General features: G+C 46.2%; 11 non-coding genes and 2 pseudogenes across 11 annotated transcripts; all 13 read right to left on the reverse strand.

Annotated features, from left to right (window-relative positions):
* Window positions 1–635: 635 nt before the first annotated feature.
* On the reverse strand, window positions 636–799 carry LOC134951052 (U1 spliceosomal RNA). The gene has a single exon (XR_010183863.1). It is a non-coding gene; the product is annotated as a U1 spliceosomal RNA (small nuclear RNA).
* A 672-nt stretch (window positions 800–1,471) lies between these two features.
* LOC134952680 (U1 spliceosomal RNA) lies at window positions 1,472–1,632 on the reverse strand. The gene has a single exon (XR_010185152.1). It is a non-coding gene; the product is annotated as a U1 spliceosomal RNA (small nuclear RNA).
* A 152-nt stretch (window positions 1,633–1,784) lies between these two features.
* Window positions 1,785–1,948, reverse strand: LOC134951820 (U1 spliceosomal RNA). The gene has a single exon (XR_010184489.1). It is a non-coding gene; the product is annotated as a U1 spliceosomal RNA (small nuclear RNA).
* A 695-nt stretch (window positions 1,949–2,643) lies between these two features.
* On the reverse strand, window positions 2,644–2,785 carry LOC134953435 (U1 spliceosomal RNA; annotated as a pseudogene).
* Window positions 2,786–2,930: 145 nt separating this feature from the next.
* Window positions 2,931–3,085, reverse strand: LOC134953625 (U1 spliceosomal RNA; annotated as a pseudogene).
* A 671-nt stretch (window positions 3,086–3,756) lies between these two features.
* On the reverse strand, window positions 3,757–3,919 carry LOC134953006 (U1 spliceosomal RNA). The gene has a single exon (XR_010185356.1). It is a non-coding gene; the product is annotated as a U1 spliceosomal RNA (small nuclear RNA).
* Window positions 3,920–4,071: 152 nt separating this feature from the next.
* Window positions 4,072–4,235, reverse strand: LOC134951603 (U1 spliceosomal RNA). The gene has a single exon (XR_010184312.1). It is a non-coding gene; the product is annotated as a U1 spliceosomal RNA (small nuclear RNA).
* Window positions 4,236–4,906: 671 nt separating this feature from the next.
* On the reverse strand, window positions 4,907–5,069 carry LOC134952523 (U1 spliceosomal RNA). The gene has a single exon (XR_010185028.1). It is a non-coding gene; the product is annotated as a U1 spliceosomal RNA (small nuclear RNA).
* A 152-nt stretch (window positions 5,070–5,221) lies between these two features.
* LOC134951523 (U1 spliceosomal RNA) lies at window positions 5,222–5,385 on the reverse strand. The gene has a single exon (XR_010184247.1). It is a non-coding gene; the product is annotated as a U1 spliceosomal RNA (small nuclear RNA).
* A 671-nt stretch (window positions 5,386–6,056) lies between these two features.
* LOC134952153 (U1 spliceosomal RNA) lies at window positions 6,057–6,219 on the reverse strand. Its single transcript, XR_010184737.1, has one exon. It is a non-coding gene; the product is annotated as a U1 spliceosomal RNA (small nuclear RNA).
* A 152-nt stretch (window positions 6,220–6,371) lies between these two features.
* On the reverse strand, window positions 6,372–6,535 carry LOC134951923 (U1 spliceosomal RNA). Its single transcript, XR_010184569.1, has one exon. It is a non-coding gene; the product is annotated as a U1 spliceosomal RNA (small nuclear RNA).
* Window positions 6,536–7,208: 673 nt separating this feature from the next.
* On the reverse strand, window positions 7,209–7,371 carry LOC134952789 (U1 spliceosomal RNA). Its single transcript, XR_010185212.1, has one exon. It is a non-coding gene; the product is annotated as a U1 spliceosomal RNA (small nuclear RNA).
* A 152-nt stretch (window positions 7,372–7,523) lies between these two features.
* Window positions 7,524–7,687, reverse strand: LOC134950497 (U1 spliceosomal RNA). The gene has a single exon (XR_010183406.1). It is a non-coding gene; the product is annotated as a U1 spliceosomal RNA (small nuclear RNA).
* Window positions 7,688–27,374: the final 19,687 nt, after the last annotated feature.

Below are 27,374 nucleotides of genomic sequence, written 5' to 3' on the forward strand. Positions count from 1 at the left end.
TCTTTCTTAAAGTGCCCATGTCTCCTGCGGAGCCCGTCTATCCCCATGGTCCTTTCGGAGTCCCCAACACCCTCTACGGACTACGAGAAAAAGATTTACCGGTAGGTTTAAAATCTTATTTTCTACTTTATTCTTTTCTATCCTAGTTTATTACGACCAACTCTCATCCAAGGAGTTTGATATTCTACTACCTGCATGCAATTTAAATTGCTTAAATTGTTTATATGGTTGATTTGTCCTTCACAACCCATAATCTGCAACTTGGATGTACTTGTGTCATTGAAAATCTTATAATAAAAATGTTTACATATTGAAAAAAAAAGTTATAAGACATATGCATTCAATATTTGAAGAAACAAAATAAAATAAAGCTATGTATTGGGTTTCACTAACAAGCACATTGGAAGACTTGACTACTGTTAAAAGACATGCATTACATGGTAAAGAGCCACAAACCACAATGTAGTAAAATAAAAACAAACTTACATGTGCTAGAGCTGGGGAGGGTCGCTGCTCGGGCAGCCCCCTGTCAAGTGAAGGAGATCCAACTGAGGCAGCACAAGTGAACTCTCGAAAGAAGAACAAGGCTAGAGGAAAATCTGAGACAAAGAAATCTGACTTTTACCAGAGCTGTCCAGAGGAAAGCACAAACACAGCCCCCCACTACCACAAATAATGCAGTCGAGTTTCCCACATTTGTGGAAATCACAGGGGTCAGCATACCCAGAATGCAATGAATGAACCTCACCCTGGGAGAACAATCTTCATGACCATGGTACCTCCTATGCAAAATAAGTATGATTTGGGATAGGGCTGGGGAGGGCCGCTGCTCAGGCACATCTCTGTCAAGTAAAGGAGATTCAACTGAGGCAGCACAAGGGAACTCTCATCTGGGGACAACAACTGCAGGGAGAACACATATTTTCAGATGAACATGGGAGGGCAGAAGGCTACCTAATACTGAAGCACCCCCAAACAACAAACACAATGCAACAACTAGTGCAAGCATTCCTGGGGGAAGGCCTGCAGCAGATGGATTTGCATATGGTGATGTCATCCAAGCAGTGGGTCAAAGTTGGCTTCAACCCTCGTCTGCATATGAAAAGAGAAAAGGGGCGTGCAGGGCATGGCAGCCTTTTGCGGCGCTTGGATGACCCCTAGCTCGCATTAAACACCTCCACCCTCCTTCGGTGTGGGGCTCATGTTGGCTATGCCCCAGCCCCTGAAGCATTCAAGCTGATTTCTTGCAGCAGCTGGGCACTGTAACAGCTCCAGAGCTGCTCTGTAAGGCAAATAAAAGGGTTTGGGACCTGCAGCACTACCTGTAGTTCGCATTGTGCGTTGGAAGGCAAAAAGTAAGCAGACGGGAGAAGTCAGGATAGTGCGCAAGGGCATAGAAGGGAGGGGCTCAAGAAAAGAGAAGTGGAAACAGACAGCAAACTAGGCTGGAGAGAGACCTGAGACAAAGAGATCTGAATTATACGAGAGCCGACCAGGGGAACACAAATTATGCAGTAAAGTTTCCCACATTTGGGGAAATCGCAGGAGCAGCACACCCAGAGTGCAATGGGTGAGCCTTGCCCTGGGAGAAGCACCTTCATGATCATAGTATCTCACCTGGCAGGTAAGTAGGAGTTGGGCTAGAGCTGGGGAGGGTCGCTGCTCGGGCACCCCCTTCTCAAGTGAAGGAGATCCAACTGAGGCAGCACAAGGAAACTCTCGAAAGAAGAACAAGGCTAGAGGAAGATCTGAGACAAAGAAATCTGACTTTTACCAGAGCTGACCAGAGGAAAGCACAAACACAGTCACTCACTACCACAAATAATGCAGTCAAGTTTCCCACATTTGGGGAAATCACAGGGGTCAGCATACCCAGAATGCAATGAATGAACCTCACCCTGGGAGAACAATCTTCATGACCATGGTATCTGCTATGCAAAATAAGTATGATTTGGGATAGGGCTGGGGAGGGCCGCTGCTCAGGCACATCTCTGTCAAGTAAAGGAGATTCAACTGAGGCAGCACAAGGGAACTCTCATCTGGGGACAACAACTGCAGGGAGAACACATATTTTCAGATGAACATGGGAGGGCAGAAGGCTGCCTAATACTGAAGCACCCCCAAACAACAAACCAAATGCAACAACTAGTACAAGCATTCCTGGGGGAAGGTCTGCAGAAGACGGATTTGCATACGGTGATGTCATCCAAGCAGTGGGCCAAAGTTGGCTGGAACCCTCATCTGCATATGAAAAGAGAAAAGGGGTATGCAGGGCATGGCGGCCTTTTGCGGCGCTTGGATGACCCCTAGTTCGCATTAAATACCCCCACCCTCCTTATGTGTGGGGCTCATGTTGGCCATGCCCCAGCCCCTGAAGCATTCAAGCTGATTTCTTGCAGCAGCTGGGCACTGTAACAGCTCCAGAGCTGCTCTGTAAGGCAAGTAAAAGGGTGTAGGCCCTGCAGCACTACCTGTAGTTTGCATTGTGCATTGTAAGGCACAAAGTAAGCAGACGGGAGGAGAAGTCAGAATAGTGCACAAGGGTATAGAAGGGAGGGGCTCAAGAAAAAAGAAGTGGAAACAGACAGTAAACTAGGCTGGAGAGAGACCTGAGACAAAGAGATCTGAATTATATGAGAGCCGACCAGGGGAAACACAAATTACGCAGTCAAGTTTCCCACATTTGGAGAAATCACAGGGGCAGCACACCCAGAGTGCAATGGGTGATCCTTACCCAGGGAGAAGCAACTTCATGATCATAGTATCTCACCTGGCAGGTAAGTAGGAGTTGGGCTAGAGCTGGGGAGGGTCGCTGCTCGGGCACCCCCCTGTCAAGTGAAGGAGATCCAACTGAGGCAGCACAAGGGAACTCTCGAAAGAAGAACAAGGCTAGAGGAAAATCTGAGACAAAGAAATCTGACTTTTACCAGAGCTGACCAGAGGAAAGCACTACCACAAATAATGCAGTCGAGTTTCCCACATTTAGGGAAATCACAGGGGTCAGCATACCCAGAATGCATTGAATGAACCTCATCCTGAGAGAACAATCTTCATGACCATGGTATCGCCTGTGCACAATAAGTATGATTTGGGATAGGGCTGGGGAGGGCCGCTGCTCAGGCACATCTCTGTCAAGTAAAGGAGATTCAACTGAGGCAGCACAAGGGAACTCTCATCTGGGGACAACAACTGCAGGGAGAACACATATTTTCAGATGAACATGGGAGGGCAGAAGGCTGCTTAATACTGAAGCACCCCCAAACAACAAACCAAATGCAACAACTAGTGCAAGCATTCCTGGGGGAAGGCCTGCAGCAGATGGATTTGCATATGGTGATGTCATCCAAGCAGTGGGTCAAAGTTGGCTTCAACCCTCGTCTGCATATGAAAAGATAAAATTGGCATGCAGGGCATGGCGGCCTTTTGCGGTGCTTGGATGACCCCTAGTTTGCATTAAACACCTCCACCCTCCTTCGGTGTGGGGCTCATGATGGCTATGCCCCAGCCCCTGAAGCATTCAAGCTGATTTCTTGCAGCAGCTGGGCACTGTAACAGCTCCAGAGCTGCTCTGTAAGGCAAGTAAAAGGGTGTGGGCCCTGCAGCACTACCTGTAGTTTGCATTGTGCGTTGGAAGGCACAAAGTAAGCAGACGGGAGAAGTCAGGATAGTGCGCAAGGGCATAGAAGGGAGCAACTCAAGAAAAGAGAAGTGGAAACAGACTGCAAATTAGGCTGGAGAGAGACCTGAGACAAAGAGATCTGAATTATACGAGAGCCGACCAGGTGAAACACAAATTATGCAGTCAAGTGTCCAACATTTGGGGAAACCGCAGGAGTAGCACACCCAGAGTGCAATGGGTGAGCCTTGCCCTGGGAGAAGCACCTTCATGATCATAGTATCTCACCTGGCAGGTAAGTAGGAGCTGGGCTAGAGCTGGGGAGGATCGCTGCTCGGGCACCCCCCTGTCAAGTGAAGGAGATCCAACTGAGGCAGCACAAGGGAACTCTAAAAAGAAGAACAAGGCTAGAGGAAGATCTGAGACAAAGAAATCTGACTTTTACCAGAGCTGATCAAAGGAAAGCACAAACACAGTCCCTCACTACCACAAATAATGCAGTCCAGTTTCCCACATTTGGGGAAATCACAAGGGTTAGCATACCCAGAATGCAATGAATGAACCTCACCCTGGGAGAACAATCTTCATGACCATGGTATCTCCTATGCAAAATAAGTATGATTTGGGATAGAGCTGGGGAGGGCCGCTGCTCAGGCACATCTCTGTCAAGTAAAGGAGATTCAACTGAGGCAGCACAAGGGAACTCTCATCTGGGGACAACAACTGCAGGGAGAACACATATTTTCAGATGAACATGGGAGGGCAGAAGGCTGCCTAATACTGAAGCACCCCCAAACAACAAACCAAATGCAACAACTAGTGCAAGCATTCCTGGGGGAAGGCCTGCAGCAGATGGATTTGCATATGGTGATGTCATCCAAGCAGTGGGTCAAAGTTGGCTTCAACACTCATCTGCATATGAATAGAGAAGAGGGGCGTGCAGGGCATGGCGGCCTTTTGCTGCGCTTGGATGACCCCTAATTCGCATTAAACATCTCCACCCTCCTTCGGTGTGGGGCTCATGTTGGCTATGCCCCAGCCCCTGAAGCATTCAAGCTGATTTCTTGCAGCAGCTGGGCACTGTAACAGCTCCAGAGCTGCTCTGTAAAGCATGTAAAAGGGTGTGGGCCCTGCAGCACTACCTGTAGTTTGCATTGTGCGTTGGAAGGCACAAAGTAAGCAGACAGGAGAGGTCAGAATAGTGCGCAAGGGCATAGAAGGGAGCGGCTCAAGAAAAGAGAAGTGGAAACAGACAGCAAACTAGGCTGGAGAGAGACCTGAGACAAAGAGATCTGAATTATACGAGAGCCGACCAGGGGAAACACAAATTATGCAGTCAAGTTTCCCACATTTGGGGAAATCACAGGGGCAGCACACCCAGAGTGCAATGGGTGAGCCTTGCCCTGGGAGAAGCACCTACATGATCATAGTATCTCACCTGGCAGGTAAGTAGGAGTTGGGCTAGAGCTGGGGAGGGTCGCAGCTCGGGCACCCCCCTGTCAAGTGAAGGAGATCCAACTGAGGCAGCACAAGGGAACTCTCGAAAGAAGAACAAGGCTAGAGGAAGATCTGAGACAAAGAAATCTGACTTTTACCAGAGCTGACCAGAGGAAAGCACAAACACAGTCCCCCACTACCACAAATAATGCAGTCAAGTTTCCCACATTTGGGGAAATCACAGGGGTCAGCATACCCAGAATGCAATGAATGATCCTCAACCTGGGAGAACAATCTTCATGACCATGGTATCTCCTATGCAAAATAAGTATGATTTGGGATAGAGCTGGGGAGGGCCGCTGCTCAGGCACATCTCTGTCAAGTAAAGGAGATTCAACTGAGGCAGCACAAGGGAACTCTCATCTGGGGACAACAACTGCAGGGAGAACACATATTTTCAGATGAACATGGGAGGGCAGAAGGCTGCCTAATACTGAAGCACCCCCAAACAACAAACCAAATGCAACAACTAGTGCAAGCATTCCTGGGGGAAGGCCTGCAGCAGATGGATTTGCATATGGTGATGTCATCCAAGCAGTGGGTCAAAGTTGGCTTCAACCCTCGTCTGCATATGAAAAGAAAAAAGGGATGTGCAGGGCATGGCGGCCTTTTGCGGCGCTTGGATGACCCCTAATTCACATTAAACACCTCCACCCTCCTTCGGGGTGGGGCTCATGTTGGCTATGCCCCAGCCCCTGAAGCATTCAAGCTGATTTCTTGCAGCAGCTGGGCACTGTAACAGCTCCAGAGCTGCTCTGTAAAGCATGTAAAAGGGCGTGGGCCCTGCAGCACTACCTGTAGTTTGCATTGTGCGTTGGAAGGCACAAAGTAAGCAGACGGGAGAAGTCAGGATAGTGCGCAAGGGCATAGAAGGGAGCGGCTCAAGAAAATAGAAGTGGAAACAGACAGCAAACTAGGCTGGAGAGAGACCTGAGACAAAGAGATCTGAATTATACGAGAGCCGACCAGGGGAAACACAAATTATGCAGTCAAGTTTCCCACATTTGGGGAAATCGCAAGAGCAGCACACCCAGAGTGCAATGGGTGAGCCTTGCCCAGGGAGAAGCACCTTCATGATCATAGTATCTCACCTGGCAGGTAAGTAGGAGTTGGGCTAGAGCTGGGTAGGGTTGCTGCTCGGGCACTTCCCTGTCAAGTGAAGGAGATCCAACTGAGTCAGCACAAGGGAACTCTCGAAAGAAGAACAAGGCTAGAGGAAGATCTGAGACAAATAAATCTGACTTTTACCAGAGCTGACCAGAGGAAAGCACAAACACAGTCCCCCACTACCACAAATAATGAAGTCGAGTTTCCCACATTTGGGGAAATCACAGGGGTCAGCATACCCAGAATGCAATGAATGAACCTCACCCTGGGATAACAGTTTTCATTACCATGATATCTCCTATGCAAAATAAGTATGATTTGGGATAGGGCTGGGGAGGGCCGCTGCTCAGGCACATCTCTGTCAAGTTAAGGAGATTCAACTGAGGCAGCACAAGGGAACTCTCATCTGGGGACAACAACTGCAGGGAGAACACATATTTTCAGATGAACATGGGAGGGCAGAAGGCTGCCTAATACTGAAGCACCCCCAAACAACAAACCAAATGCAACAACTAGTACAAGCATTCCTGGGGGAAGGTCTGCAGAAGACGGATTTGCATACAGTGATGTCATCCAAGCAGTGGGCCAAAGTTGGCTGGAACCCTCATCTGCATATGAAAAGAGAAAAGGGGTATGCAGGGAATGGCGGCCTTTTGCGGCGCTTGGATGACCCTTAGTTCGCATTAAACACCCCACCCTCCTTCGGTGTGGGGCTCATGTTGGCAATGCCCCAGCCCCTGAAGCATTCAAGCTGATTTCTTGCAGCAGCTTGGCACTGTAACAGCTCCAGAGCTGCTCTGTAATGCAAGTAAAAGTTTGTGGGCCCTGCAGCACTACCTGTAGTTTGCATTGTGCATTGGAAGGCACAAAGTAAGCAGACAGGAGGAGAAATCAGGATAGTGCACAGGGGTATAGAAGTGAGGGGCTCAAAAAAAAAGAAGTGGAAACAGACTGCAAACTAGGCTGGAGAGAGACCTGAGACAAATAGATCTGAATTATATGAAAGCCGACCAGTGGAAACACAAATTATGCAGTCAAGTTTCCCACATTTGGGGAAATCACAGGGGCAGCACACCCAGAGTGCAATAGGTGAGCCTTGCCCTGAGAGAAGCACCTACATGATCATAGTATCTCACCTGGCAGGTAAGTAGGAGTTGGGCTAGAGCTGGGGAGGGTCGCTGCTTGGGCACCCCCCTGTCAAGTGAAGGAGATCCAACTGAGGCAGCACAAGGGAACTCTCGAAAGAAGAACAAGGCTAGAGGAAGATCTGAGACAAAGAAATCTGACTTTTACCAGAGCTGACCAGAGGAAAGCACAAACACAGTCCCCCACTACCACAAATAATGCAGTCAAGTTTCCCACATTTGGGGAAATCACAGGGGTCAGCATACCCAGAATGCAATGAATGAACCTCACCCTGGGAGAACAATCTTCATGACCATGGTATCTCCTATGCAAAATAAGTATGATTTGGGATAGGGCTGGGGAGGGCCGCTGCTCAGGCACATCTCTGTCAAGTTAAGAAGATTCAACTGAGGCAGCACAAGGGAACTCTCATCTGGGGACAACAACTGCAGGGAGAACACATATTTTCAGATGAACATGGGAGGGCAGAAGGCTGCCTAATACTGAAGCACCCCCAAACAACAAACCAAATGCAACAACTAGTGCAAGCATTCCTGGGGGAAGGCCTGCAGCAGATGGATTTGCATATGGTGATGTCATCCAAGCAGTGGGTCAAAGTTGGCTTCAACCCTCGTCTGCATATGAAAAGAGAAAAGGGGCGTGCAGGGCATGGCGGCCTTTTGCGGCGCTTGGATGACCCCTAGTTCGCATTAAACACCTCCACCCTCCTTCGGTGTGGGGCTCATGTTGGCTATGCCCCAGCCCCTGAAGCATTCAAGCTGATTTCTTGCAGAAGCTGGGCACTGTAACAGCTCCAGAGCTGCTCTGTATGGCAAGTAAAAGGGTGTGGGCCCTGCAGCACTACCTGTAGTTCGCATTGTGCGTTGGAAGGCACAAAGTAAGCAGATGGGAGAAGTCAGGATAGTGCGCAAGGGCATAGAAGGGAGCGGCTCAAGAAAAGAGAAGTGGAAACAGACAGCAAACTAGGCTGGAGAGCTCTTCTGTCTATATTTTGCAAACCTGCTCTTGTCCTCTCCAGCTGCTCCATGTAGATTTGACGTCTGGAAAGGTGCATAACCCACTGACAAGCAGGCACACTCCTGCATGAGTTTTCTCTCTCACTAGCTGGATGATACACAATCATTTGCATGTGCTCCACCTCTGACACACCACCCACCCAACCACCCAGTGACCAGAGCCACCCACAAGCCAACTGGCTCCGTGATTTAATTTGCACAGTGTAGTCATCCAGGCAGCATGTCCTTCTCAATGGAAGGTTCTCTGGTTCCATGGAATCTTCCACATTGGAATGCTGCGGAATAAAAAGGATTTAAATATTCAGCTTGCTAGCATTCAATGTACCTGCGGCTTGGCTTTAGCACATGGGTCTTCATCCTGTGGCCCTCCAGCTGCTGTGAAACTACACATCCCAGCATGCCCTGCCACAGTTTTGCTATTAAGGTATGCTAAAACTGAGGCAGGGCATGCTGGGATGTGTAGTTCCACAGCAGCTGGAGGGTCGCAGGTTGAAGACCCATGTTCTAGCATGCCTGTTCTATGATGCATGTACCGTGATGTCACAATCAGCTTGGAATGGGGTGTCTAGCAGGCATTTGCTGACAGCCACTTGAGGGAGACACACATCAGGAGATGCAGCATATCGGAGGTCTTCGATGCCTTTCCAGCAAATGCACACCACCTGCTGCTGGTCTGGACACAAAACAATGCCCACAATCGAAGTCCCAAAATGCCCAACTACAGGATTCATGTAAGTAGTGAATTTAGGAATGAATGTAGAAGTAGGAAATTAAGTTAGTTCACAAGTACATTCAAATTCAGATCTAAAGTCTAGGTAGGCCTCACGTCCTGGCAGCCCCCAGCACTTAAAAATGCCTTGATTAGAGGTAGAGAATTAAATGTAGATAAAAAGTAGACACAAAATAAGACTCCACAGAGCAGTTATCAGGTGTCTTTATCAATTGTTGCATTTAAAAAATCAAGCAATTAGGGAACACAATGTTGCAACAATGTAACCCTATTTGCAAAATAGTACTAAATAAGTTTGTCGATGTAAGACATTTGCAAAGGCGCATCCAAAACACGCTGGAAAATGCAACTGAATCTGTTTTTGGAGGCTAGAATAGGAAATGTGCATCGGTCCTACAAGTACTGAAAGCTCTTCTACCATCTCCCTTTGTACATTCAAATTCAGATCTAAAGTCTAGGTAGGCCTCACGTCCTGGCAGCCCCCAGCATTTAAAAATGCCTTGATTAGAGGTAGAGAATTAAATGTAGATAAGAAGTAGACACAAAATAAGACTCCACAGAGCAGTTATCAGGTGTCTTTATCAATTGTTGCATTTAAAAAATCAAACAATTAGGGAACACAATGTTGCAACAATGTAACCCTATTTGCAAAATAGTACTAAATAAGTTTGTCGATGTAAGACATTTGCAAAGGCGCATCCAAAACACGCTGGAAAATGCAACTGAATCTGTTTTTGGAGGCTAGAATAGGAAATGAGCATTGGTCCTACAAGTACTGAAAGCTCTTCTCCCATCTCCCTTTTCTGAAAAGCCATTTAATATATGGTTCCCAGATAGGGGACATATCAGATATTGCCTTTCAAAAGCAGCAAATATCATACCACTTCTATTGCCATCAAAGATAAACATTGATTGTTTTCAGATATTGGATTGAAAAAGCAGTCTTTATTGACATAAAGAAGCAAAAAAACATACATAAACATTACACACATAAGTACCGTGTTGCAGCACAGCCAAAACACAATACAAATGCTGTCGGTATAGTACAGTTCAAGAACTACAGCACAGGCCAGCCTACACTATAAATCATGAACTGCACTATACATTTAAACAATACAATAATACAACAGTTAATAAGGCTATGGGTGTGGAGTGTAAGAGGGTGAAGGAATCACAAGCCCGAAGCTTTATTGAAAGACAGACACATATAAAGGGAGGATTAATAAATACAAAGATATCCTTTACTATAGAATGTAGTCCAATCCGGTCTTTCAACTCTTCCACAACTGAAAAACGGATAGTGTTCCCAAGCCTTCCATCCTGGAATATCTTCAGTCTCTCGCCAATGAAGAAAACAATCCCTCCAGCAGACTCTTCAACCACGATACAAGATCACAGCCAAAAGGGCGAGAAGCAACTACACTTGCGTTTAACCAAAATGGCTAAAACTTAGTGAAGGAAAGTGCAGTGCACCAAAACATAAGCTGACACAATCATGGAGAATGCGCCAGCATATATGCTCTTCTATCTATATTTTGCAAACCTGCTCTTGTCCCCTCCAGCTGCTCCATGTAGATTTGACGCCTGGCAAGGTGCATAACCCACTGACAAGCAGGCACACTCCTGCATGAGTTTTCACTCTCACTAGCTGGATGATACACATTCATTTGCATGTGCTCCACCTCCGACACACCGCCCACCCAACCACCCAGTCACCAGAGCCACCCACAAGCCAACTGGCTCCGTGATTTAATTTGCACAGTGCAGTCATCCAGGCAGCATGTCCTTCTCAATGGAATAATCTCTGGTTCCATGGAATCTTCCGCATTGGAATGCTGCGGAACAAAAATGATTTAAACATTCAGCTTGCTAGCATTCAATATACCTGCGGCTTGGCTCTAGCACATGGGTCTTCATCCTGTGGCCCTCCAGCTGCTGTGAAACTACACATCCCAGCATGCCCTGCCACAGTTTTGCTATTAAGGTATGCTAAAACTGAGGCAGGGCATGCTGGTATATGTAGTTCCACAGCAGCTGGAGGGTCGCAGGTTGAAGACCCATATTCTAGCATGCCTGTTCTATGATGCATGTTCCGTGATGTCACAATCAGCTTGGAATGGGGTGTCTAGCATGCATTTGCTGACAGCCACTTGAGGGAGACACACATCAGGAGATGCAGCATATCGGAGGTCTTCGATGCCTTTCCAGCAAATGCACACCACCAGCTGCTGGTCTGGACACAAAACAATGCCCACAATTGAAGGCTCAAAATGCCCAACTACAGGATTAATGTAAGTAGTGAATTTAGGAATGAATTTAGAAGTAGGAAATTAAGTTAGTTCACAAGTACATTCAAATTCAGATCTAAAGTCTAGGTAGGCCTCACGTCCTGGCAGCCCCCAGCATTTAAAAATGCATTGATTAGAGGTAGGGAATTAAATGTAGATAAGAAGTAGACACAAAATAAGACTCCACAGAGCAATTATCAGGTGTCTTTATCAATTGTTGCATTTAAAAAAATCAAGCAATTAGGGAACACAATGTTGCGACAATGTAACCCTATTTGCAAAATAGTACTAAATAAGTTTGTCGATGTAAGACATTTGCAAAGGCGCAAACAAAACACGCTGGAAAATGCAACTGAATCTGTTTTTGGAGGTTAGAATAGATGCAGGATCAAGTAGCTCAATGGGTAGGGTATTTGATTAGAATTCAACAGGTTATAGGTTTGAATCCTGGGTATGATAGTTTGAGGTGTTATTTAATAAAGTATGTTTATATATTAGTCACACATGGCTTACTTGTACAAATGGCATGTCACCAGTTAGTGCTGACTGCTGATATGCCATTTGCACAAACACGCCATGTGTGACTGTATATGCATTTAAGGAGGGCACCCCGGCAATACCACAAACCATTGAGTGTCAAGTATACTAGATATATCTTCATATCTCATGTGCTTTCTCTGAGACCAATCTTGTTATGTCCCTTCCCCACAAGGCATGCGCCTTTTGTCCATATTGCAAAAATGGGGAGGGGGGGCGCATATAATTATCTGTCACAGGGCACCAAAAAGTCTAGTTATGGCTCTGGTATGCATTATGTAATCTGGCAGACCATATCTCCAACACTGGCTGGTTGGAATAGAAATCCGGTTATCTATGTGAGCAAATGACCATCAACGATTTACTCTCAAACACTAGAAAATGGACAAAAATGGTCCCCTAAACAAATTGGTTAAATTTTGGGTTTAACCAATTTGTGTAATGACCATTTTTGACCACTTTTCTAGTGTTTGGGAGCAAATGGTTAATTGACATTTGCTCCGATACATTACCAGATTTTCATTCCATCCATCCAGACTGGATAGATAGCCTGACAGATAATTGTGTAGTGTACGCCCAGGATAACTGTCAGTTGTGCTTTCTTTTATGACGGCACATAAATGGGTGGGCAGATCCAGAGCAAGCACTGCCCACTCATGCATAGTTGTCAACTGATGTGAAGTTCCAGGGGGCAATCTCAGTTATAAAGAAAAGTATCTGGAAATTGTCCCTAGTTTAAAAAATAAAATAAAAAAAATTGATCAACTCCATTTATTTAGTATGATATCCCAGGTGATAGGATGCCGGCAGTCAGAACAACATACTTTATTAAATAACACATCTCAAACTACCATACCCAGGATTCAAACCTATAACCTGTTGAATTCTAATCAAACACCCTACCTATTGAGCTATTTGATCCTGCATAAAAATTGTGAACATTATATGAAGCTATTGGTACTTTGAAAAAAAAAGTATCAGCAGTACAACGCAGCAGATCCATGCAGTTTGCAGCCACACACTACATGTATCTGCTCAGCCACAATGCTGATTATTTCTTCACAAAGTACAAGGTGAGCTCCAAACAGAATTCTCTAGCTTAGAATTATGCCAAACCTAGAAGTCGGGCCCCCCACCCTGGGATCCCCCAGAGGGAGGCCTGCACCGTCATGTGGCAGGCTTGTCCGTTTTGGAAGCAGGCTGATGGGCAGCCCAGGCTTGCTTCAGTCTGGGCTTGGCAGGTCTGGCAGTGCTGCAGCTAGCTGTGGTGGCAGCGGCGAGGCTGCTGGGCTGGGTCTTTAAAAAGGTGGAAAGAAGGGTGTTACGGCATGGAATGTACAAACTGCGAGACCCTGCTGGTAGCGCCTTTGTCTATTTAATAGGAAGGGCACGTAACAGCCGGAGGGCAATGGAGGAAGCCCCGTTAGGGCTGGAGCCCGGCGGCAACTGACTCCGTTGTCTCTGGCAGTTCCGCCCCTGGACTAGAGGAATGGTCAAGAACATGGCAACATTTAATGCCAAAAAATGCAAAATCATACACGTCTCAAAAATACAAAGGCTAACTATAATATTAAGGGCATTATAATGGCAAGAGGAAAGCTATCTAAGTATTACTATTTCAGGTGAGCAATGTAACAAAGCAATAGGAAAGGCAAGTCAGATGCTTGTTTGCATAGGTAAAGAACCAGTAGCAGAAAAAAGTAATACAGGTTGAGTATCCCATATCCAAATATTCCGAAATACGGAATATTCCGAAATACGGACTTTTTTGAGTGAGACTGAGATAGTGAAACCTTTGTTTTTTGATGGCTCAGTGTACACAAACTTTGTTTAATACTCAAAGTTATTAAAAATATTGTATTAAATGAACTTCAGACTGTGTGTATAAGGTGTATATGACACATAAATGAATTCTGTGAATGTACACACACTTTGTTTAATGCACAAAGTTATAAAAAATATTGGCTAAAATGACCTTCAGGCTGTGTGTATATGGTATATATGAAACATAAATGCATTCTGTGCTTAGATTTAGGTCCCATCACCATAATATCTCGTTATGGTATGCAATTATTCCAAAATACAGAAAAATCCGATATCCAAAATTCCTCTGGTCCCAAGCATTTTGGATAAGGGATACTCAACCTGTAATGCCACTGTATAGGTCCTTGGTACAGCCACATTTAGAATCCTGTGTTCAGTTCCAGAAGCCATATCTCAAGCGCCTTGAGTCCTGTTGGAGAAAGAGCACTATATAAATAAATAGTATCAAAATTTGTTTCACGGCACCCCTAGGCCAAAGTTTTTTTTATTGAGAAATTCAGAAAAAAATATAAAATTAAGTAAATTGTGTTTATAGCATGTCATCCTCAGGTTCAGTTATGTTGTGAGGGAATGGTTTTGGCAATTTAATAAAGTATAAATAATTTTAATTGGTCCTGGACCACCAAACTATGCTACCAGTGCAAGAACCCCAGTTTGGAAACTACTGCCATAAAATAAACCTTTTTTGTTTTTTTTAAACTACATGTAATACACCTTAGATCTCAGTTCCTAAAAGGTTTTAAACCCTTGCATACAGTAAACTACACATATTTAAAAATCCTACACCGGGCACAAGTGCTCACGGGCCAATTTCATGGCAGTCTCGGATAGGAGGGCATTGTGGATTCACCAAGGGAATGCTGATGCTGACTCCAAGAAGCCTCTTCAAGATCGCAGGAGCAGAGTCCTCTGCTTCTGCCAAATCCACTGCATGACGCTGGGGCTCTCTTGCAGGAGCCCACACCAGTGGGGGGCACCAGGGGCGGAACTACTGGCAGGGCAGGCAGTGCATTGCACTGGGGCCCCGCCGCACTCAAGGGCCCACAGCCGCCGGCATTACAATGAGTCACAATGACTCATTGTATCATGCCGCAGCCGCACACCAGCGCTCCCGTCGGGTCTGCGTCCTGCGACTCCCGCCGCCCGCCCGTCGTAACGAACAGATCAGGCCAGGGCACTACGGGCAGCAGCCGCAGCACCAGACACGCTGCCGCCTCTGTAACACACGAAGAGGGAGGAGGGTCGCTTGGAGATGAGAGGAGCAGCGGCACGGGGGGGAGGAGTAGGAGGAGGGAGGTGAAGGAGCCGCAGCAGCGCTTTGTTACTGGTGGAGGCGCTGCTGCCCCTCTGCTTCACTATAGGCTGTCTTCCGAGAACAGCCTATAGTGAAGCAGAGGGGCAGCAGCAGCAGCGCCTCCACCAATAACACAGCGCTGCTGCGGCTCCCTCCTCCACCTCCCTCCTCATCCTTCTCTACTGCCCGGGAATCGTCAAGCTGCACGAGGAGCCTGAGCCAGCAGAGAGTGTAAGTATAATTCTTCTTTCTTTCTTTCTTTCTTTCTTTCTTTCTTTCTTTCTTTCTTTCTTTCTTTCTTTCTTTCTTTCTTTCTTTCTTTCTTTCTTTCTTTCTTTCTTTCTTTCTTTCTTGGGACTGCCTGCCGCTATGTGTAAAAAGGGGGAATCTGCCTGCCGCTATGTGTAAAAAGGGGGAATCTGCCTGCCGCTATGTGTAAAAAGGGGGAATCTGCCTGCCGCTATGTGCAAAAAGGGGGAATCTGCCTGCAGCTATGTGTAAAAGGGGGGAATCTGCCTGCAGCTATGTGTTAAAAGGGGGAATCTGCCTGCAGCTATGTGTAAAAAGGGGGACTGCCTGCCGCAATGTGTAAAAAGGGGGAATCTGCCTGCCGCTATGTGTAAAAAGGGGGAATCTGCCTACAGCTATGTGTAAAAAGGGGGACTGCCTGCCGCAGTGTGTAAAAAGGGGGAATCTGCCTGCCGCAATGTGTAAAAAGAGGGAATCTGCTTGCCGCAATGTGTAAAAAGGGGGAATCTGCTTGCCGCAATGTGTAACAAGGGGGAATCTGCCTGCCGTAATGTGTAACAAGGGGGATGCTGTCTGCCGTAATGTGTAACAAGGGCACGCTGTCTGCCATAATGTGTAACAAGGGCAAGCTGTCTGCTGTAATGTGTAACAAGGGCAAGCTGTCTGCTGTAATGTGTAAAAAGTGTACGATGTCTGCCATTATGTGTAACAAGGGCAGGCTGACTGCTGTTATGTGAAAAAAGTGTACGCTGTCTGCCGCTATGTTTAACAAGGGCAGGCTGTCTGCCGTTATGTGTAAAAAGTGTACGCTGTCTGCCGCTATGTTTAACAAGGGCAGGCTGTCTGCCGTTATGTGAAAAAAATGTACGCTGTCTGCCGCTATGTGTAACAAGGGCACGCTGTCTGCCGTTGTGTAAAATAGGGGGATGCTGTCTGCCGTATTGTGTAAAAAGGGGACGCTGTCTGCTGTAATGTGTAAAAAGAGGACGCTGTCTGCTGTAATGTGTAAAAAGAGGAATCTGTCCGCCGTAAGGTGTAAAAGGGTCTCTACCTGGTGTAGTGGTGCTACTGTGCGGCGTAATTTGAATAATGGAGACTACTGTGCACCGTGTTATGAATTGGTATTATTTTGTGGCCACACCGCTTAACCACGAAGCCACGCCACTATGTTTTTTTGCGCGAGCCTACGGCGCGCACTGCCCCTGTTTTGCATGCAGGGGTGGGGCTCCAATGCCGTTTCTTGCACACACTGCTAAAATGTCTAGTTACGGCACTGTTGCTAGGTATCCACTTCCCTGAGCAGGCCCCCCTCACCAGATCCTCTCCAGGGGTGAGGGGGTGGACTTGGATGGGATGGGATGGGGGGGGGGCCCAAGCCATTTTGTCGCACATGGGCCCACTGCTCGCTAGTTCCGCCACTGGGGGGCACGTCTAAAACTCTTCAGTCAGTTCTGGATTCATTCGGACCTGGACTCGTGGGTTTTACAAATAGTGTCCCAAGGGTACAAACTGGGGTTTCAAGAAGTTCCCCCTCACCGATTGTTCAAATCAGCCTTAGTCAGCAGGGAGAAGGTTTTTATTCAAGCCTCTTCGTGGTCCCGAAGCCGGACGGCTCAGTCAGACCAATCTTAAATCTGAAATCCCTTAATTTCTACCTAAAGAAATTCAATTTCAAGATGGAATCTCTCAGGGTAGTGATCTCCAGTCCGGGGGATAAAGGAGATTTCATGGTTTTGGTAGACATAAAGGATGCCTACTTACATGTTCCCATTTAGCCACTGCATCAAGCTACCTGAGGTTTGCAATTCAGGATTGTCATTACCAATTTCAGACGTTGCCGTTTGGTCTGTCCACGGCTCCGAGGATTTTCACCAGGGTGATGGCGGAAATGATGGTTCTCCTTCGCAAGCAAGGAGTCACAATTATCCCGTACTTGGATGATCTCCTGATAAAGGCGAGATCCCGGTACCAGTTGGTGCAAAACATCTACTCTCCCTGACAGTTCTTTAACAACATGGTTGGCTCCTAAACTTGCCAAAATCGCAGTTGGTCCTAATGACGCGGTTGTTGTTTTTGGGAGTGATACTGGACACAGAAGAGGTTTTCTTCTAGTGGAATGGCTCTGGAGATCCAGAGTCTGGTCAAACAAATTCTGAAACCAGCAAGAGTGTTAATCCATCAATGCATTCGGTTGCTGGGGAAGATGGTTGCGGCCTACGAGGCCATTCAGTTTGGCAGGCTCCATGCCAGAGTGTTCCAGTGGGACCTGTTGGACAAGTGGTCCGGATCCCACCTACACATGCACCGGAGGATAATCCTGTCTTCCAAGACCAGAATCTCACTCCATTGGTGGCTGCACAGTTCTCACCACCTAGAGGGGTGATGGTTTGGGATCCAGGACGGGATCCTAGGGACCACGGATGCAATCCTCCGAGGCTGGGGAGCAGTCACACAGGGGGAAAACATCCAAGGAAGATGGTCAAGTCAGGAAAGTTGTCTCCACATAAATGTTCTGGAGTTAAGGGCCATTTAATAACTGCAGACACAGTACGCACTGGGACGGGTGCCCAGCATCCTCTACGGACTAAGAGAAAAGGATTTACCAGTAGGTATTAAAATCCTATTTTCTCTAAAGTCATAGAGGATGCTGGGGACTCCGTAAGGACCATGGGGATAGACGGGCTCCGCAGGAGACATGGGCACTTTAAGAAAGACTTTAGTTCTGGGTGTGCACTGGCTCCTCCCTCTATGCCCCTCCTCCAGACCTCAGTTTGATACTGTGCCCAGTGGAGACTGGGTGCTTTTCAGGAGCTCTCCTGAGCTTTCTGACAGAAAGTATTTTGTTAGGTTTTTAATTTTCAGGGAGCACTGCTGGCAACAGACTCCCTCATCGAGGGACTGAGGGGAGAGAAGCAGCCCTACTCTCTGAGTTGCAAGGTCCTGCTTCTTAGGCTACTGGACACCATTAGCTCCAAAGGGATTGGTACGCAGGATCTCACCCTCGCCGTCCGTCCCAGAGCCGCGCCTCCGTCCCCCTCGCAGAGCCGGAAGATAGAAGCCGGGTGAGTATGAGAAGAAAAGAAGACTTCAGAGGCGGCAGAAGACTTCATGATCTTCACTGAGGTAACGCACAGCACTGCAGCTGTGTGCCTTTGCTCCCATACACCTCACATACTCCGGTCACTGTAAGGGTGCAGGGCGCAGGGGGGGCGCCCCGGGCAGCAATATAAACCTCTTTCGCAAAAATATAACATATATACAGCTGGGCACTGTATATATGTATGAGCCCCCACCAATTTTACAGTTTAAGCGGGACAGAAGCCCGCCTCCGAGTGGGCGGGGCTTCTCCCTCAGCACTCACCAGCGCCATTTTTTCTCCACAGCACCGCTGAGAGGAAGCTCCCCGGACTCTACCCTGCTTATACCACGTTAGACAAGAGGGTTGAAAAGAGGGGGGGGGGCACATAATTCGCAAATTACATACAGCAGCACTACTGGGCAAACATTAAGTTACTGTTTTATTCCTGGGTTATATAGCGCTGGGGTGTGTGCTGGCATACTCCCTCTCTGTCTCTCCAAAGGGCCTTGTGGGGAAACTGTCTTCAGAAAAAGCATTCCCTGTGTGTGTGGTGTGTCGGTACACGTGTGTCGACATGTCTGAGGAAGAAGGCTATATTAGAGAGGAGCGGGAGCAAATGAATGTGGTGTCTCCGCCGACAGCTGATTGGATGGATATGTGGAATGTTTTAAATGCTAGTGTAAACTCATTGCACAAAAGATTAGACAAGGCAGAAGCTTTGGGACAGTCAGGGTCTCAACCCATGCCTGATCCTATGTTGCAGGGACTGTCAGGGTCTCATAAGCGCCCACTATCCCAGTTTGTTGACACAGATACCGACACGGATTCTGACTCCAGTGTCGATTACGATGATGCAAAGTTACAGCCAAAATTGGCAAAATCCATTCGATTTATGATTATGGCAATAAAAGATGTTTTGCACATCACAGAGTAACCCCCTGTCGCTGACAAGAGGGTACATATGTACAAGGGAAAGAAGCCTGAGGTAACCTTTCCCCCCTCACACGAGCTGAACGAGTTATGTAAAAAAGCTTGGAAATCTCCAGATAAAAGACTGCAGATTTCCAAAAGGATTCTTATGGCGTATCCTTTCCCATCAACGGATAGGTTACGATGGGAATCCTCCCCTAGGGTGGACAAAGCATTAACACGCTTATCCAAGAAGGTAGCCCTCCCGTCCCAGGATACGGCTACCCTCAAAGAGTGTGCTGACCGCAAACAGGAGATTACCCTGAAGTCCATTTATACACATTCAGGTACCTTACTCAGACCGGCAATTGCGTCGACCTGGGTGTGTAGTGCTGTAGCGGCATGGACAAATGCCTTATCTGAGGGGATGGATAGCCTAGACAAGGATACTATTTTATTGACCCTGGGGCATATAAGAGATGCTGTCCTATATATGTGTGTATGCAAACTACCGGTGGTGCTGCAGGGCCCACACCCCTTTACTTGTCTTGTAGAGCAGCTCTGAAGCTGTTACAGTGCCCAGCTGCTGCAAGAAATCAGCTTGAATGCTTCAGGGGCTTGGGCATGGCCAACATGAGCCCCACACCGAAGGAGGGTGGGGGTGTTTAATGCAAACTTGGGGTTATCCAAGCGCCGCAAAAGACCGCCATGCCCCGCATGCCCCTTTTCTCTTTTCATATACAGATGAGGGTTCCAGCCAACTTTGGCCCACTGCTTGGATGACATCACCGAATGCAAATCCGTCTGCTGCAGACCTTCCCCCAGGAATGCTTGCAATAGTTGTTGCATATGGTTTAATGTCTGAGGGTGCTTCAGTATTCGGCAGCCTTCCGCCCTCCCATGTTCATCTGAAAAGATGTGGTCTCCCTGCAGTTGTTGTCCCCAGACGAGAGTTCCCTTGTGCTTCCTCAGTTAAATCTCCTTAACTTGACGAGGGTGTGCCCGAGCAGCCGCCCTCCCCAGCCCTTTCCCAACACATACTTATCTTGCATATGAGATCTCTTGATCATGAAGATAGTTCTCACAGGTTGAGGTTCATCCTGGCCCCGCTCCCCGCTGGAGAGCGCTGATGAGGACAGCAGCGGGGCTTCAGCAGCAGGGTGAGTATGTGTGGCCAGAGACCTCCCTTCCCATGTGCAGGCCTGCAGAGTGTGCCGCGAAGTATGGGGCATGTGACACTCTCCCTCCCTGGGGCTCATCCAGATGTAGCTCCTCAGCAGTATTTTTCCCGGGCTGCGCGGCGCTCTCCCCGACTGGCATCCGCCCTGGAACACTGCCTTCCTCAACGCAACATCAGCAGGGGGCCCGGGCCTCATCACCATCCCAGGTCTTTCTCATGTATGTATCATGTATGTGTGTGTGATATATGTATGAATCATATATGTTTGTGATATCTATCTATCTAATCTATCTATCTATCTATCTATCTATCTATCTATCTATCTATCTATCTATCTATCTATCTATCGTATGTGTGTGTGTATATATGTATCTATCATGTATGTATGTATGTATGTATGTATGTATGTATCTTGTATGTATGTGTTCTATCTATCTATCTATCTATCTATCTATCTATCTATCTATCGTGTGTGTGATATATGTATGTATCTATCATGTATGTGTTATATGTATGTATCACACCTTCCTCTATACATATACATACATACATACATACATACATACATACATACATACACCTATATCTGTACGTACACTGACATACACACACCAACATCTATACATAAACACGCTGACCCCTAAACGTACACCAACGTACCCACATGTGAATCTATACATACATGTGCTGACACCTGGACATACACTGATGTACCCACACCTAACATCTATACATACACATGCTAACAACTGGACGTATACAGACGTACCCACATTTGCATCCATGCATATATAGATGTAGGTGTGTGTACGTCAGTGTACGTCCAGGTGTCAACGCGTGTATGTATAGATGCAGGTGTGGGTACGTCTGTGTATGTCCAGGTGTCAGAATGTGTATGTATAGATGCAGGTGTGGGAACGTCAGTGTAGGTTCAGGTGTCAGCGCGTGTATGTATAGATGCAGGTGCTTGTATGTCCAGATGTCAGTGCATGTATGTATAGATGCAAGTGTGGGTACGTCGGTGTATGTCCATTTGTCAGCGCGTGTATATATAGATGCAGGTGCTTGTATGTTGGTGTATGTCCAGGTGTCAGCATGTGTATGTATAGATGCAGGTGTGGGAATGTTGGTGTATGTCCAGGTGTCAGGGCGTGTATGTATGGATATTAGGTGTGGGTACATCAGTGTATGTCCAGGTGTTAGCGCATGTATGTATAGATGCAGGATAATAATCGCACAGCGTGCCCCCCGCCAACCACAAACCTCCCCCACCCCCCTGTATGACATAAACACCGCTAATTCCACTTACACACAATAATTTCAGTTTGCGACCAGGAGCCGGCAATGTATGTGCACCCAAATGAAGCCACTGTACATGCCCTGCAGGCTGCTATGTACTGCACAGGTGCAACAAATTTAAATGCCCTATCTTTAAAATGGGGCATATTTTACTAAATTAAAAAAACCTGTAACTTTCTGTAAAACCTTAACCCCAAAAGGCACTACACTAACATCGGGGTGTAGAGTTGGATGTTGATCCAAGGCACCAACAGGCTAAAGCTTTGACTGTTCCCAGGATGCCTTGCACCGCCTCCTCTATAACCCTGCCCAGTGGCGTAACTAGACCTTTGTGGGCCCCATAGCAAAATTCTGAATGGGCCCACCAGCACTCAACAAGAATGAGTGGCGTTTGGGGTCAGAAAAGTAGAGGGGAAGGGGTCTGACAGAGTAGGGGGCAGGACATGAATGAATAGAAACTGAGGTCTCCATTATATAAAGAAATACAGTATGTGTGTCTGTGTGTATATCACACACACACACATATAAGGGAAATTCAAATGCCCTCAATTATTGCGCCCATTACACTCTGGTTTAGGTGCACAAAGCACCTAAACCTGAATAAAGTAATGGGCGCGATCGTGAAAAGACACCGTTTGGTTGCCCAAATGGGTCTCTTTGCACACATTTCAGCTTGTTTCCCCTGGGGGTAGCGAGCTGAAATAAACATGTCGCACCCGTTGGCAGCAACATTAGAATAGCTGCTGACGGGCACGATTGAGGGAGGAAAGGGACATTTGAATCCAGCCCATAGATGCAATGTGAATATGTAATTTGTACCTTCCTATCTTAAAATGTATATAGTAGTGTATACACTAGAGGTCTTTCCGAACCCCCTAATCCTAACATTGTAATTTGCTTTAGGGCGCACCTCCAATTAGTCTAGTGTTTCGTATTTTCACATTAAATACTTTCTTGCATTGGTTGGTTAAAGATTAGATCGTATATTTTTCTAGATATAGCTGTGCATAGTCTACAAGGCTACATGCTTCTCCCCTAACTAGAGATGTGCAGCGGGCATTTTTCGTGTTTCATGTTTTGCTTTTGGTTTCGGATCCGCAGTTGTGTTTTAGATACGGACGCGTTTTGGCAAAACCACCCTTTCGGGTTTTGGATTCGGGTGATTTTTTTTTAAAACCTCAAACAGCTAAAATCATAGAATTTGGGGGTAATTTTGATCCTATAGTATTAAGCTCAATAACCATATTTTCTACTCCTTTCCAGTCTATTCTGAACACCTCACACCTCCCAATATTATTTTTAGTCCTAAAATTTGCACCAAGGTCCCTGGATGACTAAGCTAAGCGACCCAAGTGGGTAGCACAAACACCTGGCCCATCTAGGAGTGGCACTGCAGTGTCAGACAGGATGGCACTTAAAAAAATAGCCCCAAACAGCACATGATGCAAAGATAAATAAAAAAAGAGGCGCAATATGAAATTGTAGTGTGTCTCTCCTGCTCAGTGTCAGTTCTCAGTAGTATCCTCATCAGTGCTCAGTATCACTGCTCATTGTCTTGTGCTGCATTGTGGTGCTCAGTATACTAGAGTACATTACTAATAGTCCAGTGCTGCATCTTGCTGCTCAGTGTCAGTTCTAGTATCCTCATCAGTGCTCAGTATCACTGCTCATTGTTTTGTGCTGCATTGTGGTGCTCAGTATACTACAGAACATTACTAATAGTCCAGTGCTGCATCTGGCTGCTCAGTGTCAGTTCTAGTAATCTCATCAGTGCTCCGTATCACTGCTCATTGTCTTGTGGTGCTCAGTATACTACAGTACATTACTAATACTCCAGTGTCTTGTGCCGCATATGGCTGCTGTAGGGTGCTGTGGTAGTGTCCTGTCACTGTGCATATGTCATCATTCCAGTCACAGTGACATACCCTCCAACTGTACCTTTTTAATAGGTACAGTACCTTTTTTTCATGGTCTGTACCTATTTTTGGCTCTCCAAACTTCCATTGAAAGTATAGGAAAAGGGGCGTGGCCACGCCCCTTTTACCCGTGACCACGCCCCTTTTTCTAATTTGTACCGATTTTTGTGTGTAAAATGTTGGAGGGTATGCAGTGATATCTGGTATCTATCTAGTGGTATCTAATTCCAGACATTACCACCGTCTAATTCCAGATATATTACTGGCATATAATTCCACACATTAAAAAATGGAGAACAAAAAGGTGGAGGGTAAAATAGGGAAAGATCAAGATCCACTTCCACCTAGTGCTGAAGCTGCTGCCACTAGTCAAGGCAGAGACAATTCAATGCCATCAACATTATGTAATGATTATACGATACATTATATATCATATCATTGTATGGTTGTAAAATACAACTTAAAAACTTTAATGAATAAATACATAAAGTAGCTTTTATGTAACCTTTTTAAACCTATTAGCATAGACCGAATCTCATCGTGTGTATAGGCCTTTAGTTCAACAACAGCATGGGACCAGTTAGTGTGTTTTGACCACTGCACAGCACCTGGTGTTATATAGTAAGCACCACTATGGCATAGTATACAGCATTATGGGCCTGATATGAGTGTGACCAGCGGTGATGTGGAATGCAGTAGGAGGTGCTGTTTAGTAAGCACCACTTCTATATTCACCATGCAGTATATTGTGTGAATATAGAAGTGTTGGCTGTGTTATGTATTAGAGTAATTATTGCAGCTCCCAGCTAAAATTGCAACAATGTAATTTAGTGACAAGCTGCAGAGATTAACCCTTTCTGTGGCTGCTGCACATCCTCTATTCATATCGCTGAATTCAATTAGGGAGATGTTCTCACCCCGCGAGCAAGCGCAGGTATATGCCACACTTATGGTAACATTGGATTTGCAGATATTTTCTTGCAGGGGTGTTTCTAAACAATTTGGCTTCAAATGCGTGCCCCCCGCCACCATTGGCATTAAAAATTGTGCCCCTCCCCCATATATATATATATATATATAAAAAAAACTATATTTGCGTGAGCGCTCCGGACGGCATGGGGGGGCGTGACCTCGCAAAAATGGGTATGGTCTCCATAAAATGGGCGTAGCCTTGCAGGCAAAGACTACCTTACACCCCAGTTCTTGACCCTGCACCAACAGACCTCGGCCACCACAGGGAAAAAAGTACAGTAATTTCCACCATGTTAAGCCCCACACATTAATGCCCTTTGGAACATATTATGTCACTCACCACAATATCTGTGATACACTATGCCCTACAGTAAAGCTTCTAATTACTTTTACAAAAACTGCTCAATGCCAAGAGTTTCACGTGCTGGGTGTCATGCTCATTGCCAGGGGTTTCACTCTCTGGGTGTCATGCTCATTGCCAGGGGGAACGCAGTAGGAGGTGTTATATAGTAAGCACCACTATGGCATAGTATATAGCATTATATATATTGTGAGCACTGGTGATGTTGAGTGCAGTAGAGCTGCTGCTGGGTAATTACAATTGACTACAACCACCAATATATTCTGCTGCACTATATATATGCAAAGCTAATTCTGCTGGGTAATTACAACTGACTACAACCACCAATATATTCTGCTGCACTATATCTATATTTGCAAAGCTAATTCTGCTGGGTAATTACAATTGACTACAACCACCAATATATTCTGCTGCACTATATCTATATATGCAAAGCTAATTCTGCTGAGTAATTACAATTGACTACAACCACCAATATATTCTGCTGCACTATATCTATATATGCAAAGCTAATTCTGCTGGGTAATGCAAATTGAAACATTATTGCATAGTATGTGATTTTGAAGTACTTTTTTAAAGTTTTGAATGATATAGACCCAGTTTAATCTTTGTGGAATGCCTGGTTGTTGTTTTTAAGGTAATTTATTGCCTGGCATTTGAGGGGGTGGGGTGTGGTTACAGATTTCAATTATTGGTTTCACTTGTAATAGTCTTCTACTTAAGTCCAATGGTGTAGGCTGTGCAAAGCCGTTTGGCTGTGCATTTATTGATCTAAGCGTGCATTTTTATCAAAGCGTGATAAAATTGACACATAACAGCAGCGTTCAATCAGCGTTAATTTATCTTCAGCTGATATTGATTGTGAATTGACGTTTCTTCTCTTCTTGTCACCTACAGGTAATTACAATTGACTACAACCACCAATATATTATGCTGCACTATATCTATATATGCAAAGCTAATTCTGCTGGGTTATGCAAATTGAAACATTGGGGTATATTTACTAAGCTCCCGATTTTGACCGAGATGCCGTTTTTTCATCAAAGTGTCATCTCGGTCAATCTCGGTCATTTACTAAACACTAATCACGGCAGTGATGAGGGCATTCGTAATTTTTTTCTAGTTCAGGTAAAAAATTACGAATGAATACACCATCGGTCAAATTACGCCTGTTTAAGTATGAATCTCGGTCATTTACTAAGAAGTGCAAAGCAAAAAAACCCAAAACACTGCCGTGAAAAATTACAATTCGTAAAAAAGTCCTAAAAAAAAACAGACCTGCTTTTTTTATTCGTGATTTGAGATGCATGCAGGGATCCATGAGATCCGTGCATGTATATCAGTGGGAAGGGGTTGGAAAGTGCTTTTTTTTGCCAAAAAAAATTGCGTGGGGTCCCCCCTCCTAAGCATAACCAGCCTCGGGCTCTTTGAGCCGATCCTGGTTGCAGAAATATGGGAAAAAAAATGACAGGGGTTCCCCCATATTTAAGCAACCAGCATCGGGCTCTGCGCCTGGTCCTGGTCCCAAAAATACGGGGGACAAAAAGAGTAGGGGTCCCCCGTATTTTTAAAACCAGCACCGGGCTCCACTAGCTGGACAGATAATGCCACAGCCGGGGGTCACTTTTATACAGCGCCCTGCGGCCGTGGCATCAAAAATCCAACTAGTCACCCCTGGCCGGGGTACCCTGGGGGAGTGGGAACCCCTTCAATCAAGGGGTCCCCCCCCCCCCAGCCACCCAAGGGCCAGGGGTGAAGCCCGAGGCTGTCCCCCCCCCATCCAATGGGCTGCGGATGGGAGGGCTGATAGCCTTTGTTGTAAAATAAAAGATATTGTTTTTAGTAGCAGTACTACAAGTCCCAGCAAGCCTCCCCCGCATGCTGGTACTTGGAGAACCACAAGTACCAGCATGCGGCGGAAAAACGGGCCCGCTGGTACCTGTAGTACTACCACTAAAAAAATACCCAAAAAAACACAAGACACACACACCGTGAAAGTATAATTTTATTATATACATACACACATACATACATACATACTTACCTTATGTTCCCACGCAGGTCGGTCCTCTTCTCCAGTAGAATCCAAGGGGTACCTGTTGAAGAAATTCTACTCACCAGATCCCGGGGTCCAGGCTCCTCGGCAAATCCAGGGATAATCCACGTACTTGAATAAAACAAAAAAACGGTTGCCCGACCACGAACTGAAAGGTGACCCATGTTTGCACATGGGTCACCTTCCCACGAATGCCAGAAACCCACTTTGACTTCTGGCTAAGTGGGTTTCTTCAGCCAATCAGGGAGTGCCACGTTGTAGCACTCTCCTGATCAGCTGTGTGCTGCTGTCCTCACTG

Source organism: Pseudophryne corroboree, chromosome 8 (genome assembly GCF_028390025.1).
Source record: "Pseudophryne corroboree isolate aPseCor3 chromosome 8, aPseCor3.hap2, whole genome shotgun sequence".
NCBI lineage: Eukaryota > Metazoa > Chordata > Amphibia > Anura > Myobatrachidae > Pseudophryne > Pseudophryne corroboree.